We start from the raw sequence: 20,564 nt of genomic DNA on the forward strand, positions 1-20,564 counted from the left end.
CCTTTTCCTTCTTTTACCTAGTGAATCTTCTCCTGAGCTTGGCAGACCATTTTCCTGATGTTGCTTTCCCTCCACTCTTCCTTCACTGGGCTTGGGCTTTTCCTCTCCTTTGGGCTGTTGTTATGGGCCCATTTCCTACGTAACCTCTTCAAGTCCCCCAGTCGATTATCGTTATTATTTATGGTGACGATAATTTACTCGTTCGCACAGCTTTCCCCTTTTATAACTAGCCCAATCGTTTATGTCTTTCCTTTCTTCCAAACACAAGTATAAACTTTGTTCTCTGGGCCTAGGCCCAATTTTCAGCCCACTAGCTAGTAATTGTTAAAAGATGCGGTAGATATTTTAACAGTCCCCAAGGTTGCAAAATTAGCTTTTGTACACCTTTCCCTTCTCATTTCTTTTTTCACCTATCCTTTTTCCTTTCATCTCTCCGGCGATCTTTTGGTATTCCTCCGCCGTCATTCTTCGCCGTCAAACAAACATGTTAGTCTTCCTTCGATCTTCTTGCATCATGAGTCGTGATGGTTTGTCCACTATCGCCTCCACCGTTTCTCACGCTAGTATGTTGTCTTTTTGATCAAAATGTCAAATCCCCCTTTCTTTGTCTCATACTCTTCATAACCTTAGCGATACCGCTGCCGGCCGAGATGACTCATAGCCTTGTACACAAGAAGTTTTGATTGTGCTAATGTTCGCTATCCATTGACAAAATTTCAACTCTCTTTGCTAAAACGCCACAGGTTGTGTTTTTCCCAAGTCCATCCCTGGGTTTTCTAAGGGTTACCCATTTTGAGGTGGCTTGTAGGGCGATGGGTGGTGTCGCGACTTGTCCTCTTTTCCAGCGGTTCTACCGTTTGAAAATAGATGGGGATTGGTTCACGTTAGAACGCCGATCGGGTGCGGGTCACCTTCTCTGTTACTCCAAAATGCCAACGGGATTTTATCCCCGTGAATGGAAGAATAGTTTTTTTTCGTTTCGTCCTCTTTCGATCTCGGATTGCGTCGCCGCTGTTCCACATCTTTTAAAGTTCACGACCCTATTCCCGTTCTACCTACCAGCCAACATCAACTGTACCAGCTCTTAATTGAAAACCCCACCGAGGGCCGCGACCTAACATGAACCCTTGTTGTATTTGGCCGGATTGAGCAAAATCTGGTTAGACCCATCGACCCGTCCCTCCATATTTGTGGATGACCAAGGTCGGTGGTTCCTTTACCCTGTTTTGCTAGTTTTCGTATGTCCTTGATATTAACCACCTATTTATATTGAATGCAGAGATAAGTTTGAAGGAACTTCTTCAGAAAGGCGCCTAAAAGTCTGCCGAGTTTGTGACACTGATCGTTCAAAAGAGTGATGCTTCAGAGCCTGCCACTCCCTTTGCTGATGTGTCCCAGGGTTCCAGTGCCCCGGGTTTCTCTGCTGATGCTGATGCTCAAAGGTCTTCCAAACGAAAGGATCCTGTATCTGAGATCTTCAATGCTTCTTTGAAAAATCGGTTATGCAATGCTAAACGATCTTGTCTCAGCCAGAGAATGCTCTCGGATTCTCCTGCTATTACTTCTCATGAAGTGGTTGATTCCGATGCGTAGTTCAGCTTTCCCATGGTGAACGAGACTGGAGTGGTGTCTAAGTTTGTGGCTCCTCAAGATGTTGATACCAATTCCCCTGGCAAACAGCCAAAAATACCTCAAGATCATCCTCGGGTATCATCAATTCCTTCTGAAGGTGGATCGCCTTCCTCACGTGTTTTATTCCCATGTGGGGTATCATGGAGAATGCTTCCGGTCATTCTCCACAACTAGCTCATGAATTCTTAACTGAGGTGGTTCCTCCTGTTGACTATGCTCATGTTCGAGGTTTGACGGCTGATGGTTTGATTGGTGAATTTGGGATGTACTTGTATCGGACTTTGGTTTTAGGGGTTGCTACTCGTCAATCGATGATAGATTTGAACCGTTCCTTTCATGATGGTCAAGAGGAGATAGATGAATTGAGAAGGTCTTTAGAGAGAAGTAGTCAAAAGGTCCTAGAGATGAGACAACAGGTTGTTCTTGCTGAAGAGAAGAATTTGGAGCTTCCCGGCTTGGAGGCCAATTTGCAATCCTCTAAAGACAAGGTTTCCCGTTTGACTGCTGAGTTAGCTGTTGCTAACGACCAGTTGAAAGAGTTGGATGCTCTTCGTTATGCGCTTAAGGCATATCAAGAGAAGCTAGCTGAGGCAAGTTCTTTATCATGCCCCTCTTTCTCCCCCCCCCCCCTTTTGTGTGTGTGTGTGACATTCTCTTTTAAACTCTTGTAGGTGTAGTCTTTTTCTTCACAGGTCCAGATACATCAGCTGGAGGCCTCCCTTGCCCAAGAACAAGCCAAGTATGAGGATCTTTTCAAGAATACCCATGTTACAAGGGAACAACCGAACAAAATCATTGAGGAGTTGGGGGCGGAAACCGACCAACTTCATCAGGATTTAGCCAAAGTGAAGGGCGAGAAGGAGTGGATCATAACTGAATGTTTGAAAATGATTTATGAGAGGGCTCGCTTTGCCGGGAATTTCTTCAGGCGCGAGACTCTATGAACCGTGTTGTCTTTGCTTCTGGCTTTCAGCAGGTCATGATTATGGTCTTAAAGGAACTCCTTTCCTTGAAATCCCCACCTTTTCTGACATAGCGGAGGCTAAAGCCGAGGCGATGTTTTGTGCTTATAATGTTTTTGTTCCACCCATCTTGCTTCTACTTCCCACTACTCCAGGTATGTCAGTGGAGGGTATAAAAGCCTTGGACTAGGTGGTAGATCCACCGTCCCCATACTCGTGAACAGCTGCATCGGGTACGGGGAATTTGGCTTATGCTGTCTTTTGTGAACGTTAATAATTGTGTTTTGTGTACTTTGTCCAACCGTTAGTTTCTGGTACTTTATCGGTTGTTTATGTGAACTTAGTAAGGACTATGTAACTGTGTTGCCCCTTCATGGGCTTTGCTTTCTCTAACCATGTGGTTTGCTATAATATCGCAGTTGTTGTTGTTTATGAACCTCAGAGGTTGTTTATAAGTTTTGCTTGTTTTTGGTTAACCATTTTGCCTATCGGCGAGGCCTTCCTTGTGCCTTTTGTGACACAAATGTGTGCGTACGATTCCCCTCTTAGGGCCTGCTCGTCAGCCAGGCAAGGGGTAAGTATATGTGATTTTGCCTTTTGTAGCAAAGTGATTAGTTATATGAATTTTAATCAATTGCGACATTTTTTCCTTTGGTAAAGTCCTGTCTATCCTCTCAGAGAGGGCGATATGGTAATTCTAAAGCTTTTTAAATACCCCAACTGCACAGCTGTATATGAGTAAAATGTTTTGCATAACAAATAAAAGGTACTTGAATCCTTCTTGTTTTATTAATTCACCTTCGCTACATCTTTAGATAAATAAAAAGAAGCTTTTTAGAGCCTGTTATAACGGGTGTTTTTCCTGTCGGAGAGGTTGCTCAATTTCTCAAGATGTTACCAAAAAAGAACCCTTCCTGGTTCACAGCACCGCCTCCCGTAGTTAGGGGTTTAGGTATAGTATTTTCTTAATTGCATGGAATTCCAGGTCCTTGGTACCTCCTCCCCCGTGGGGTAAGCGAGTTTGTATGAACCTTTTGTCTCCAGCCTAGATAATTTGGTATGGGTCGTCCCACTTGTGGCCCATCTTGCCTTGATCTTCCTATCTGCTTGCTTCATTTTCCCCGAGGACCATATCTCCCACTCGGAACTTGATCTCTTTGACCCGAGCATTATAATATTTCTATATCTTCTTGTATTATATCTCTCTCCGAGCGGCCATTTCCCTTCTTTCCTCGGCCATATTTAGGTTTAGACGGAGGTCTTCTTCGTTCTCAACTTCTGTCCCCCTCAGTCGGTTAGTCGGCATCCCAATCTCGGCCAGCATCATTGCTTAAGCTCCGTACGTTAAACTGAAGGGTGTCAGGATGTGTGGTACCTCTTCAACCCAGGAGTTTCGATGTTTGCCTAACCTACTTTTAATTCCTTCCACTAAACTTCTGTTGACCTTTCCACCTGACCGTTGGCCTGGGGATGTGCCACAGTGGTAAATATTTGTTTGATTTCTAATTGCTCTCACCATTCTCGAAAGGGGTTGCTTGCGAATTATTTTCCATTATCGCTAACGATGGATTGTGGTAGCCCAAAACGACATACGATGTTCTCCCACACACATCGTTTCACTTGCTGCCCCGTGATGGTGGCCAGAGGCTTGGCCTCTAACCATTTAGTGATATAGTCCACTGCAACCACCAAAAGCTTTGTCCGTCCGAGCCCTTCAGGGAATGGACCTACTGTGTCAATTCCCCAATTTTGAAATTGCCAGGAAGACCTGACTGGGATGAGGTTCAGTTTTGGTTGTTTGGGAACATTAGCGTGTATTTGGCAGCTATCTCATTTCTGTATCTCTTTTACCGCACTTAAAAACATGGAAGACCAATAGTACCCGGCCCTCATAGCCGTTGCGATTACTATTTTAGCTCCCATGTGCATCCCGCACATCCCTTCATGTATTTCTTGTATGACATAGTTGGTTTCATCGGTGTCTAGACATTTGAGGGACGATCCCAGATATGACCTTCTATACAGAACCTCATCAATTACTTCATTCTGGAAAGCCCGAACACGAAGTCTTCTAGCTTTTTGGGGATCTTTTGGTACGACCCTTTTTAAATACTAGAGGAAGGGAGTCATCCAGTTGACCTACTGGGCCTCGATCTCTAGCACGGGAGCTTCTGTGATGGATGGAGATTTAAGAGTTTCAACTTTAACATTTCTACCCAAATGATCAAAAGCTACCGCAGCTAGTTTGCTCAGGGCATCTGCCTTCTTGTTACGGCTTTGATGAATGTGAATTACCTCGGGATTTTGAAGCCTTGCGATAGTTCTTGTACCTTTTTCAGATATTCCATCATCCTGGGGTTGGTTCTTTGCATCATACTCCCCCTTGACCTGGTTAGCTATCAGGAGGGAGTCGACATGGGCTTGATCCTTTGGGCCTTCACCTTTTGCGCCATTCGTAGTCCGGCCAAGAGGGCCTCGTACTCAGCCTTGTTGTTGGTGCTGGGGAAATCTAGACGAATGGCATAAGTCAGCTCGATCCCTTCAGGACTCACAAGTATGAGTCCAGCTCCGCTCCCTTCTTCGTTAGAGGCCCCGCCAGTGTAGGGATTCCATAGTGGTTCTTCCTGGGGGACCTCGATCTTTTCTGCTGGGGTTTTTGGTGTTGATTTTTTCACGGCTCCTTTCTCTTCAACTTCCACTGGGATCTCCGTTAGGAAATCGGCTAGTACTTGCCCCTTGAGTGCAGCCCGGCGCTTGTACTCAATTGCGTTATCCCCTAGTTCAATTGCCCATTTAACCAATCTTCCCGACACTTCCGGTTTCGTAAGCTTGTTGTAAAGGGCGATCAGATAGCACTCGGATCACATGAGCATGGAAATAACATCTCAACTTCCGAGCAGTGTATACCAATGATAGGACCAATTTTTCTATTGGGGATATCTTTCTTTTGGGCTTTTTAAAATTCGACTGACAAAATATATAGGTACTTGCGCTCCTCCCCTTTCCACCATGAGGACTGAACTGATGGTTCGGTCGGTATGAGAAAGGTATAAAATTAGGGTTTCTCCCGGTAGGGGGTGACACCAATGTAGGGAGGTTCCCTAAATGTGACTTGAGGTCTCGGAAGGCCGTGTCGGCCTCCCTATCCCAGAAAAACTTATTCCTTTTCATGCTCCTTTACAATACAGCCATGAAAGGGAGTGTTCGGTCAGTTATCATGGAAAGGAACCGGTTTAAAGCTACTAACCTCCCATTTAGGCTTTGGAATTCTTTGAGACTTCGTGGGGGTTGCATGTGTAGCAATGATGTATATAAAAATATACATCTTTTTAGCATGAAATAATCTTTAAAACCTGCAACATATATCGTATAATAAAATTAAAATAACTACTTATCATGTTAAAATGTATTTTCAGGTGAATCCAAGCCTCAAACGAAGAAACAAATGAAAAGCCGATGAAAAACCAAAGAAAACCCAAGAAAACAGCAAACACACCCCCATGCTTCAGAGAACATGGGGTTGGGCTTCAGAGAACATGGGACTGTGCTTCTGAGAACATGAGGCTGTGCTTTGGGAAACACGGGGCTGTGCTTAAGGAAACATGGGGCCGTGCTTCAGGGAACACGGGGCCATGCTCACCTTTCCGAAAAGACAAAAATCTACAAGAAAAGACAAAATAGTGGATAGCTGGACACGGGGTCGTGGTCAGCTTTCAGAAACTTCAAAAGAAGATATAACAGACATCCAAAAACACGGGGCCGTGCCTCAGGAAGCACGCCCCTGTGCCGAGTCACCATGTACGATCTGACAGAGCATTTAACGCGACTGGTCATGAGGACACGGGGGTGTGCCTCATGGATCACGGGGCCGTGCCTGAGTGCCCAGGCAGCCTATAAATAGAAGAGCATGTTGCACTCATTTGGTGTGCATGAAGAAAACTTCTATACGGGTTTCTCTTATAGAAACACTCACTTTACACTCATATTCAATGTCTTGTGGAGAGTTTGAGGGCTTGGAAGCTATCATCACCATCATCCATCATCATCATCCATCACCATTGAAGAAGGAAAATTCATCCACATTTGGTTAGATTGTTCTACTTTGATCATGTGTTTGTTATCTTCATCTCTTTTGATGTTCATAACCATGCTTAATATGAGCTAAACTCCATTTACCATTTAATTTCTATGAAGAAGTTTTGTTTTACTTGATGATTATGTTGAACATGTGATTTAGGTTGGTAAATTACATGGTTATTTTGCAATTATCCTTTAATGAAAATTGTTTTTTCACTTTAACTCAATACATCAAGGTTGATGATTAACAATCATTCATGATTCACTCATGTTCTTGGAGACTAGAAATGGTAAAAAGAATAACTTGATACATTATTCAAGATAAAACATGTATCCTTATATTCTACTTAGAAATGATGAGATATAAGCTATGATCTATTTATTTAGTTTTGATAATTCTGAAATAACATTGTTAACACGATTGCTTAGGTTATCATGTTAGTTAAAGAAATCATATGATGGAATGTGTAATTATAACCTAATTAAATCAACCAAGGTGAGGTTGTGTGACTAAACTATAACCACCCGATGTTGTTAGAATTGGTATTTGAGAAATCGAAGTCAATTCTAATCTTTCTATTTTACCAAACTGCAAGCCTATTTAAATTGACATTTTTGTGGTAGTATGAGAAAGCAAGGGTTGACTTGAAAATATGCATGCTACTTTCTTTTATGTCATAGAATATGTTCACTTAGAAATGAGGGACTATTCTACCATATATTATTAGGGCAAGTTTATCACATGTTCACTTAATAATCATCAAGGAAGAATGGAGTGGATTTTTGATCTTAGATGGTAACCTTCATATAATTGAATTACTCATTTAGAATTTCTCTTCTTGTCAACTATATTATATATATATAGATGTGTGTGTGTGTATTTTTAATAAAAGTTTAAAAATCAACCTCAAAATGATTAAAACTCTCCGATTGAACTAAAACGAAGATTCATTATTAGAAACATTTGTGTCCACGGATCGATACTTGGTTCTTACCAATACTATTCTACATATACGATAGGTACACTTTCCTATTTTGTGTGTGTTTAGTCTTAGTAGAAATCACTTTTAATATTTAAAACACGACTGCGAAAGCTAATCTCCCATTAGACATAATCAATGCCAGCTGTACTAAAAAGTCCTAACACGTATTCGCATATCGTATCATGGCAAATCAACCAAACATTCATCATATAACTTAACTTATGATCACTTAATTCACGAGACAGATTATAGCAGGTACAAACTGATTTTATTCACTAAGAAAAGATTAATTATAATTTCTACAAAATTACCACAGTATAATATATGAATTAGGTTTCTCAAACAATTTTTATTATATTTTTCTCACGCATACAAAACTCACAATAATTCAATCATTACAGATATGTACTAAAAGTTCAGCAGATTGCACAACAAACACTTGTTTAATGGTTCTATCAATTCATTAATCCAGATTGTGCTAGACCAATTGAGTTTTCTTCAACACTCATATACTAATTTTTAGAACTGAAACCAACTCGTTTGGTTTTGTCATTAGGGAGTTATGGTGTCGGAAAGACAGACAGAATATAACTCCCTGAATCAGCTTTGACCAGTGTTTTTTGTAAAATCATAAAAACTATTCAAAACTTGTCTAAAAATTAGAAACTTTACCTTGCTGGAAACTAGACTCATAGTACTATATCCTAGAATCAACAATAATTCAGTAATCATCGTTTAACATTAAGTTACATACCAATGAATAAATGAATACGAATCTGTCAGCAAACTGTGTTGGTATTCTTCTAGGAGGGCTTCATGATAATCGTATGATAATCGTTTAACACAACAATAATGATACAATACAATAGATGATAGTGAATGGAACAAGAAAACTTCAAGAACAAACTGATGTAAAGATAATATATTGATCATAGAATACATGTGCATACAATCCTTTACATCGACCCATATATACTTGTTTGATGAACGGTTTTGTATATAACCATCATCATAACCGTTCATCATAACTACTTGATAAAAATAAGACGTAAACCTAAAAACATATTGTCTGGGCTAACAGGCCCGTTACGCATTAAATATAAACATAGGACTTAATATAAGTTCAGCCCAAAAAAAACTAAAATAGTTTTTGACCCAACAACAAAGTAAACGTAAATATTTTCTTGAGCAGCCCCAAAGTGTGATTTGATCCAACGTGTGATTTTGATCGAGAGATTACAATTTCAACACACCCCCTTAATCTCTTGATCATAAGCTGCTCTTTCCCGTGACATGATTAGAAAATGATTTCAAATGAGTCGGACTCATTTGAACCTCCAAGACTTGAACTTCCAATAGCGTTTCCATCTTCATCACTTGCAATTGTAGTGCTTCTTTTCTTGATTGGCAATGGCTTGATTGATTCTTCTTCTTCACTTGTTTCACCAATAGTATCTACCATCTCTGTTAAATCTTTATCTTCAAAGTAGCCTCTCTTGGTGATAGTGTGATAATACCATTCAAAAGTGTTTAAATACTTGTAGTAGATTGTTTGGATATCACTACCTTGATCAATTCGAAAACCCAACGTGACTGCCAAATCAGTCCACTTTTGATCCTGAGTAACATTCCTAAAACCTCCAAACATATGAACTCCCTTATAAATATCTAACAAATCAACAACCTTGCCATCTTTTAACTTAGGGGAGAAATCTTTCCTTTAGACTTTTGAAAAACATCAACAAACCATTTAACTAGATCAAGGAATTCATTCTTGAGATAATTCTTGTGTTTATTAAGCATCCCATGAACTTGTACCATGTTTAAGAACATGACACACATATCCCAATTTGCCTTGAACCGTTTTCCCTTTTCCTTAATTTCTTCCAAATGATCAAACATCACATTGGCATCGTGTTGATGAAATTGAAAAGAACTTATGGAATGAGGTTTTTCAATCCCTTTTCCTTTATCACAAACTTTGTTCTTAATAATTTCTTTAACAACTTTGTTATCTTCAAATGCCTTTGTGACAATACAATAATCACCATCAAACTTTACATCATACCCTTGCATGATCAATTGTTCCTCACTAAACACATTCTTGTTACTACTAGGAAAAAAACGAACATGGGGTATCTTCCTATAATTTCCATTCACGAACAGTTTGACCACCCCTATCCCGTGTACAAACATCAACTTTTCATTATTATCCCTTTCAACCTTATAGACATTCTTAAAATCATGAAACAAAGTTTGATTATTTGTTTGATGTTTCTTAACACTAGGGTTAACATACCAAGTTTCATTCCAATTCCCACAATCAGATTCTTTAACAATATAATCTATATCATTTGGTTTCGTTTCAATCGGAAAAACGGAATTGGATGACTTACTAGGACATGCATACGCATAGTGGCCAAACGACTAACAACGATAAGAAGAACATGAGAGAGATCACAGTGGCTACTCGGTTCCATACCGTCTTCAACACAAATCGGTGCACCGTGGCCTCCATACTTTTTTCTGGGTGCACTTGTGGAGCGATTTCGGTGGAATTTCGCCTGGTTTATAATTCTCTTCGCTGCCTGATGTTTGAAACGATTCTGAGATGAAACCCTAGGCAAATCTGCCTGCAATAATAACCGTGACAACGCAGTTGATAATCGTCTCACCTGTGACGTCTTCCAGCCGTTGTCGAAACTTCCAATCGTTCGGATCGATTTGAGCCCGTTGGCTCTGATACCACTGTTGGTATTCTTCCAGGAGGGCTTCATGATAATCGTATGATAATCGCTTAACAAAAAAATAATGATACAACACAATAGATGATAGTGAATGGAACACGAAAACTTCAAGAACAAACTGATGTAAAGATGATATATTGATCATAGAATAGACGTGCATACAATCCTTTACATCGACCCATATATACTTGTTTGATGAACGGTTTTGTTTATAACTGTCATCATAATTACTTGATAACAATAAGATATAAACCTAAAAACATACTGACTGGGCTAACAGGCCCGTTACACATTAAATATAAACATAGGACTTAATATAAGTTCAGCCGAAATAAAACTAAAATAGTTTTTGACCCAACAACAAAGTAAACGTAAATATTTTCTTGAGCAGCCCCAAAGTGTGATTTGATCCAACATGTGAATTTGATTAGGAGATTACAATTTCAACAAACTGTTGGCATCAAAACTCAAACCCGAACTTATTTATGACATCTCTAAGGTTCTAATTCATCAATTAACCTTTTAGCGATGAAAGAAGATGTACTAAGCTTCAATTACAAGAAATAACACTTAAAATTGTAAATCCCCAAACTTGGTTCTTAGGGTTCTTCACACTCAACACGAATTCGGCAAAAATTGAGATAGAATTAATGGAAACCGACACCGTACGTGAATTCCTCTCGCAAAAATAATAAGATTAGAGCCTGAAATCAAAGGATGTAGTTAAGAATTGAGTGAGTTAGAGAATTAAGGATGAAAGATTATGGTGGGTGTAGAGAGATGAAGAAATAGAAGAATAAGAAGGAATGAAGAGAAAGAAAAAAAAAGGTAGGTTAAATATGTGGTCAAATTATATTTAAGAATGGGAGGGTAATTCAAAATTTCTTGAAGAAAAGAGGGGGTGAATTTAATTTGAAATTTTGATGGAAGTGAAATTAATAGTAAAAAAAAGAATTATTTTTTATTTTTATTTTTAATAGTTATAATAAAGAGTTGTTAGTGTGTGTGTGTATATATATAAATATACCAGTGGAAGAGCCCGCGCGTTGCGGCGGGGATGCAACGAAAATTCAGTAACTAGCGTTTCGATTCGTTATCATTAACCTAACCAATTATTTATTTCAGTAACATAACCTAAGCTTACTTTCACTTACATAGCTAGCAATTTACCCATCCGGTGGACGGGAATTTCAAGGCAGGAATACGACTACATTAATTCAATAACATATACGACGGTTTGGTTGCGCTCCAATATATTTGTGGCGGTGCAACTTCACAGGATTAGCAAATAGAAGTGTATTACTTCAAACAATATCACACGGATGGATAATCTCAAAGAACTTCCCTGACAAATTGTGGCAATGCAAATGCAACTTTATTCATCGGTCACAACATTTAAAGTACATAAATAAGTAATGCTTCAAGCGTCATTTAAAAACTCTAGTTTCCCTTTAACTTCTCAATAGGGTTCCCAAGGTTCCTAAAATCAGCACACGGTCCCTCGATTGAACACGGTATTAATCCAATAACGCCACTGCAAAATAAACAAAAAAACGTCATCAATTAATGGATGATGGATGATCATCAGCCTATCAATACACATCATCATGCCTCATCTTTACCTTCTAAAATACTCACTTTTTAACACATTCAAAAAGATTTAAACGCAAAACACAGAAAAATCATAATGTATATAATTACCATACCATGTTATTGAAGATGGTGACAGTAGGTGAAAGTCTGTAAATAATCTTACCTGTTGACCTAAGATATGCCTCAAAATGCCCATCAATAAAAAAGAATAAAATTCTCAAATATTAAACAAATTAAAGATTATAAAATATTAATTGGGCACTTTTATCCACTGTTCTTTCGAAAAATATTACATGAATGTTATTTATTTCTGTTTTATTAAAAATGAGCCATAAAAAATAATTATACACGTTTTATAACAGTCTGGACAAAAGGTTAAGATGCATATGAGTTTGTTTGTTTGACTTCAATTGATGGATAATGGATCATCAGCATACCTTGTCTTTACCTTCTAAAAAACTCAGTTTCTAGCGAATTCAAAATGATTCAAATGCAAAACATAGAAAAATCATAAATGCATATAATTAGACAGAGATGTAGTCTCTGGTTAGTAAATTACTCACCCAAACATTAGTTTGAGATGTAGGCAACACATATCCATGCCATCTTTTAGTGTTACAAAACCAATTATGTTACATACTTAGAGGTTACAAGTCTTTCTAAACATTCATAAACTTAAATCTTATATAATAGTTACCTGGACATTTAGAGAATCACTATTAACCAAGTAGAAACCGCCAGAAAAATTTGGAAGCCCGTTTGAAATTTGAGGTGAATGCATATTATAAAAATAATACACATAAAATTTTATTCATGTAATTTGAATCGAATTGAGATATTTATTGAAATTTGATTCACATTAGAATACAAAAATTTCAAATCAAATCAGAATTCAACTCAAAAAACTCGAAGTTCGAATTCAAATGATGTATTTAAATCTGGTTCAAATTGTATTTCAGGTTTGAAAGGCCCGACATGAATTTAGTAAGTGATTATGCCTTTAAGTAAATAAAAACTTATATGAGTTGGAGCGCATTTTTCCATCTGACCCATACCTGGAGGAGCTTTTCAGTTTTTCAGGCACGGTTGTGTTAAGCAAACCAAGTTTCCTAGCTGCACTGATCATTGACCGGAATGATACAGAGTTAAGGCGAAGAAAATGTTACCAATCAACCTAACCCGATCCATCCCATAAAAAAATGACATTCCCAACATAGTCAAATTAGAGGTGATAAAATAGGTAGATTGTATGACACACCAAATATAATGGGTCGGTTCATGTCAACCCGAAACACTTTTGCTAAAACGTTTAAAACTTAATTAACAATTAGTGTGTTGAACATAACATAACTTTTTAGGGTTATTAAATCTAGGAGATTTTATGTATTGAATGTACTTTGGGAGAATTTTGACTCATTTCCTATTTAGCAACTTTGTGAACACTTAGACCTAGTAAAAAGTAAACTATAATGTAAAAAATATTAATAACTATTTGTAACAACATAAGCATGTTAAATTTGTGATAACATAAACATATTAAATTTTAACTATGGGATAGGTAAAACTGACTCATTTTCTTCTACACTTTTTAACCCGATCTGTGTTTACCGGAGCTCATTTTGAACCAAACCAACTTAATGCATCTTTTAAACCGTCTCATTTTTGCTTAAAAACACGTTTTTACCCAAACTCACCAACCTGCCCAGTTTACTCAAGCTGCCCAGTTAAACCACCCCCAAATTCATAATAACAAAACACTCACAGTGGTTTCAGGTGAGGTGATCGAAGCTTTTATGAAGCAGGTGACAAACACATACGGATTCGTAACAGTTAAATTCCACTCTAATCTACCCAATATGCTCTTCTCCATTGTTCATATACACGAGACAAAATCTGAACGAAGTCGTTGACTTTCGTGCCCATATCTCTTCATACTTGAAGGCAATAAGCACTGCACTCATCCCTACACACTGTAACTCTCTTTGGGCCACTTTTTCAGCAACGCATAGTCGGTCAACAATGTGATTGTTAAGTGTAGTGTTTCGTGAATGAGCTCAAATTTGTAGTGAACTTCGATCAACCAGCCGATTAAAATTGCCTCATTTTGTGATTAATTATGGGCTGTAAGTTCACGCAGTCATTAAGAATGTGATAAATGCAAGTTGTAGTAAAAATTAAGTTTATACCATAATTCTCATATTTCAACAGTTCATACCAACTATTAATATGCAACCGAATTGCAGATATGTAACATTCAGTTTTTCTTCTAATATGCACAAAATCCCCATTTTACCCATTTTGACCCACATATTTTGTAGGCTCCTATTAACCATCAGTTTAAAAGGATTGGTATACGGCTCATATTAGCCATTTTGACCATCAGTTACTGTTGGCACATCTTAGTGTTAATCAAAAAAAGAATACCAACAGTAACGAAAACAAATAAGTTGTACTCTAAAAAGTACCAATAATAACAGTAACGAACAAATGAAAAAGAAATGTAACCCTCTGTTGTTGTGACGACTACATTTAACTTATATTAAACTTTATCCTTAATTCACATAATGGCAGATTTTATTTTCTTGAATCTCCATGAATAGGAAAAATGACACCAAAATGAATGGTCTTTTTTTTGTAAATCACAAAAATATCAAAATCGAATTAGAAAGTTAGAACTTTGAAGCAAAACCGATATGTAGAATAATTAAGAATAAAGATTTTTAAAACAAACCCGTGCTGACCAGAACCCATCCCTATCCAAAACGAAATAACCCTTTCTGAATCAACCCGTTTCGACCCATACCCGTCCCTACCCAAACCGGAATAAGCCTTTCTAAATTGACCCATCTTGACCCGAAGTTTCGAACCTGGTTGACATGACCCATTTGTCAGGCCTATTAAAATGCACATACATTCAACCCAACCAGGAGTATTTACAACAAATTTTGATATTTAATAATTTAATTATAAGCATATAACAGAAAATACAATTTGTTTACATTTCTTGAACTTCCAAAATATTTAATGATTTATAGTAATTAATTTAAATAGAACTGTTTGATTTTATAAAATTATAACACTAGAAAATCACCATATATGTAAAACAATTTCAAAAGTTGTAGTAGGTTTTAATAAAGTAAGGAAATTTCTATGACGTCTTTCAGACGTAGAAAATATATATATTTAAAGTTGGAAAAAGAGATAACTTATTAATAGTTAAGGTGAATGGGTTGTAATGAATGAGGATAAGGAAACAAGATAGATGTAGGCTTTAATAAACAGTCTATTTACACAAAAAGAACTTTATTCATGAGATAAATGATAAAAGATAAATCGTTCAAATGAGAAATAATCCAAGGCCATTAAGAGGCGTTACAATACGTAATTAAGAAAGACAAAATAACTTAAGATAGATTAAAGGAACGGTAAAAGTCTTCACGGACTTTGAGTAGTTTAACTGATGTCACTTGGAGCACCATGAGGAGTTGCATTCATTGGGATTGGAGCAGTCGAGGTAGATTGACTTGGGATAGCTTGAATGGGTTGGACTTGCATCACAGGGGCTTGAGTAGAGTAGGCTTGGTACACTTGAGCTTGCGGGTGTGGGTTTTGATAGTGCTGGGTTAAGTAAGGTTGACTTGGATTAGTGGGAGGAGCTTGGAGGGCATGAGGTGGATAGGTTTGAACTTGGTGAGCATGGGTAAAGTAGTGGGGTGCAGTCATGGTTTGGGCTTGATGGGCATGGATAAGTTGAGGGCACGTATTACGGAGGTGATTTGGGTCTCCACACTGGTAGCAAGCACGCGTATAAGGTCCGGCATAGGCCTTCTTGTTCGGAGTATTTTGGTTTTGGTTAGGAGGAGGTTGGTTATTGGGTTGGTTAATAGCATAAGCTTTACGCTTGTTGCTATTGTTGTGGTTGTTGCGGTGATTGTTGTTGTTGGAAGTAGGCTTGGGTTCGGATTTAGCATCAACGGATGAGTCGGTTTCGGTCTTATTGGGATTAGGCTTGGAATCCTTGCGAGACAAGGTTCCATCCATAACATGACTGTCGGTGAGAGAGGCAGTTAGGTCCATCGCCTCACCAACAGTTAAAGGGTCACGACTCACCACAGCATCACGAAAAATGTTTGGTAAGCCGCGCGTGTATTTCTGAATGCCGCGGTGCTCGGGGTACAAGGTGGGGTACGATTCGGCTAAGTTCACGGAAGCGGTGGGAGTAGGTAGAGTTGTCTCCACTATCTTGCTTGAGTTCCCAAAACTCGGCTTCAAGTCTCTGCAGCTCATGTTCCGGGCAAAACTCTTTCTTCATCGCTTCCTTAAGTTCCTCCCAAGGCATGGATACGACCAAGTCAGATCCTTGGTCATTCCTCAGGGCATTCCACCAGATGACAGCTTGACCCTCGAACTTGCTCGAGGCGAACTTAGTCCGTTTGGCATCCGGACATTCATAGTGGATGAAAATATTCTCCATTTCTTCAAACCATTGCAGCAATTTGGTGGCGTTTTCTTCACCAAGAAAGGATGGGGGTTTAGTGCTCAGGAAGTTGCGGAAATCAGAATTGTTCGGTGCAGACGAAGTAGCAAATCCATTGGAGTTGAGGCTTTGGATTTGAGCGATGATTGTGGACATAGCAGCAACAAATTCCTTCGTGATTCTAGCAGCCAAACGGCGATCATGAGAACTAGAGGAACATTGATGACGACGATGGTTTCTTAGCGAAGACATTCTATAAGGACCAAAAGTAAAGAATTTATAAGGCGAAGGGTAAGTTGAAGAAATCATTAATAGAAGATTAGTTGTTTTATGATAACTTTGCTTTTAAGAATAGGTGATATCATGAGAAATATAAGTAAAAGATTGTAAAGTAAGGGTACATGGCGTAGATATTTATGAGTCGAGGTAGTAAAAGTTTAATGCGTGAGAATTAGAGGAGGTCAATTTAAAAGTTAAAATTTAATTTATTGAATTAACGAAACAAAGTTTGTGTGTTGGCCTCCCATGAGCTTTCCATGGCAATTTGAATGGCCCAACAAAATTAACGGATAAAAAAACTGAGTTTGACAGCCCATGAGCGTTACATGACATTTTAACTGTCCCAACTAATTAACGAATTAACAATGCAATGAAGTTTGTCGGACCGATGAGCGTTACATGGCGTTTTAATAGACCAAACTAAATAACGAACTATCAAAATAAAAATTGGGTAGTTGGAGTATCTTGTGAATCACCACGTTGATTACTCCAACAAAAATACTAAACAATTTGAGAAATGGATAGTCGGGATTCCCGACTAACCTTTTAAAATAACATAAAACCATAATCGGAAGGGTTACCAAATTTAAGCCACGAACCACCGTAATTTCGGTTCAAAAATATTATAAGGAATGCAACCACGAATGTGGTCACGGTTGACCGCCTAGTGTGTCGGTCACATGGCATTTGTTTTTGGGTATCGCTCGGGTCTCGCTCGGGTTCATAGGGTCGAGTACTGTGGTCAGGTTATCACCCAGGTAAGGAAAAGTGCCTTACGTTTGGTTCTTGGAACCGTTTTGCCAGTGCCCAACTCACAGTTTCTCTCCCCTTTTCATTTGTGATAGGGACATGCCATATAACCTAGCCCTAAGGTGAACGAGTGAAAACAGAGGTGGGAATTCTTAAGGAATTTCCCGCAAATAAAAGCAATCTAACTTTTTTTTTGAAAAGTTTTTTTTGAATGTTGAGACATAGCCTCGGATTTTGTGTGTGTGTGTGTGTGCATAACAATACAATAGATAATAAATAAATAATTATCTAAGAAAGCCGTAAACAATTTAATTTTTAACACATAAAGGTAAACAGATAAGCACGTATGGGGCTCCTAAACATGCTACTATAGCACCACTAACGACCTATCTTAAACCTGGTTCTGATACCAATCTGTCACACCCCAACCTATGGCGGAAATGTCAGGGCGCGAACTGATTGTCACAGCTCTCAAGGTACTATCATGCAATATTAAATGTGGCAATATCTATTAAATTTAATTAAATAGTCATACATCAAAGTAACCAAAGTGCACAAATAAAACAAAATGTACTATTCTAATTCTTTTGTCTTCTTCTCTAGCATGCAACCTAAGTTTTCTTCAAACACAAGTTTGAGAATCACATCACACGATAACTGCATATGCGTTAAAAATACAATAGGTTTGTCAACACAAGGTTGAGTGAGTAAATCACCAGATTTGAGACACTATATAATACTAAGTAAAAGTGCAAACTGTTCCTGTGAGATATATAAATAAGCCATAGCACATAACAATCAAACAATTACAAGGAAAGCTAACAAAAAAGAAAGGGCTCAACCAATCCATATAAATGGACATTGGTTACCAAGCAAGGACTAAACCGTGCCATAAAAATGGACATCGGTTGCCAAAATAAGCAAGTAGCATTCGAAAAAGCAAGTAAACAAATAGCAAGTAAGGCAAACTGATAAACACACAAGGATAAACAGTTGCGTTTGAGTACTATGTAATAGAAAAATATCTACGAACGCATATGTCCCCAAAACGGTTAAAATAAGTAAAAGAGGGGAGTGAAATACTCACCTTAGTGATTAAGCAAGCGGAATTAGTAAGATAATAATAACAATGAAAGCGGTGATCTCGCGTTGACGATGTGGCCTAATAAAGAAAGTAAATTCGGAAATAAATATACGAAATTGACGAGGCATGATATGACTCAAAAGTTGATGACTAATCATTATTCTATTAAGTTATAAACTATTAACACTTTATTTATTGAATTTTATTATTATGAGAATTATTTTCATATTAAGGTCATACAAAGCAATATAAAGATTCGTTTCGAAATAAATAGTGTAAATATTTGTTTATAATAATGCATTTACCTCATAATTATCATGCAAAAATAATAAGATGTATTTATAAAATATAATTATGTATTTTGTATTTAAAAAGAAAACAATTTTAAAACCTTTAATACAATAAAACGTTTAACAATTCAAATAACGATTATATATATTATATATATAGTTTTAAATCAAGGTTCGGGATAAACGAGTTAATATGATTGCTTATATAAAAAAATACATTTTATTTATCGTTTTGATATTATTATTATTGGTTAAAAGTGATTAAAATAACAAAACATAAAAAAATTAACTAAAAAGACGTGCTGGGGGGGGGGGGGGTTCGAACCCGCGTCCCCAGCCACCCAAGTCTTGAAACGACACTACACTACCAACTGGTGTTGGTACATAATGTCAGTAGTTCATAGTCTAGTGTCTGTAATCGAGTCTGTAATGTTAATTGTGTTTTGTTTATGTTTAAGCGAAGTTACTGACAAGTTCGCTTATCAGGCGAACTTGTTAGTCAAGCGAAGTTAGCAACAACTTCGCCTGAACATATCAGGCGAAGTTGTCGTGTATATATACCTAGGTTACGGCTTAGGTTAAAGTGATCTAGTTCGCTCAGTTCCAGAATTGTAAGTCGTCAGACGTGTATTCGAGAGTTCTCTGTAATCAGTGATATCACATCACGTGTTTCGGTTATAATATAACGTGTGTTCGTTTGTTCGTATCGTGTGTTTTATCGATTAGTTTTCTACGCTCGTAACGACCTACGCAGGGATTCCGCACCTACGTAGATCGAGATATCTCGTGTTGATCCATCCGGGGAACCTACAATTGATATCTCGTGTTGATCCAAAGTTGCTTAAAGGAACCGACTTCGTTGCTTGGAAGGATCGGTTCGAACAATATGTCAAGTACCAGGATGCGAAAATGTGGGTATGCATCCAGGATGGTTATATTCCACCAACTATGGAGTACGAAGGTCGTGATCAGATCAAGAAGTACAGCAAAATGGAAGATGAAGAAAAGAAAATGTATGAGGCCGAGAGCAAGGCTCATGCTGCTATCACTATGGCTCTTCCACAAGAGATCCTTCATACTTTTAGAAAGTACAAGACAGCAAGAGAGCTTTGGGAAGCTCTTGAGAACCGGTTTGAAGGAAATGTGGGAATCCGTGCTTCGAAGATCAAATTGCTCAAAACTCAATTCTCGGTCTTCAAGTATCTGAAAAACGAATCACTTGATGATATCATCACCAGATATTATCATCTTATGACTGAACTCAGCAACTATTCAATTGCATACAAAGAAGATGAGATTGTTGAGAAGCTTCTTGATGCTCTCCCACCAAAATGGGAGATGTATACTGTGTTGATGAGAGAAGATAAAGACTTTGCTGACTATGACCTTGAGACAGCAGTTAACAAGCTCCGAACCTTTGAGCTTAACATGGTTAGAAAGGAGACACCTACGGATCAGGTTCAAGATCCAGGTATGTATGGTGCTAAAGTCAACTCTAGTTCAGGTTCGAAGACTGAATCAGCTGCCTACTACTCGAAGGGAGAGTCGGGCGCCAACTCATCACATGAGGGGCATGTGTCAGTCAACACGAATGGTGATGTTTGCTTTGTAGCAGGTGGATCTAGTGCATCTAAATCGCAAGCAAGCAAGAGTAGTTGCTCTCCAAGTATGCCTAGCAACAACTACTCTA

The sequence above is a fragment of the Bidens hawaiensis genome, unplaced genomic scaffold, assembly GCF_021521415.1.
Source record: "Bidens hawaiensis isolate Kalapana, Puna unplaced genomic scaffold, B.hawaiensis_p1.1 tig00028059_1, whole genome shotgun sequence".
NCBI lineage: Eukaryota > Viridiplantae > Streptophyta > Magnoliopsida > Asterales > Asteraceae > Bidens > Bidens hawaiensis.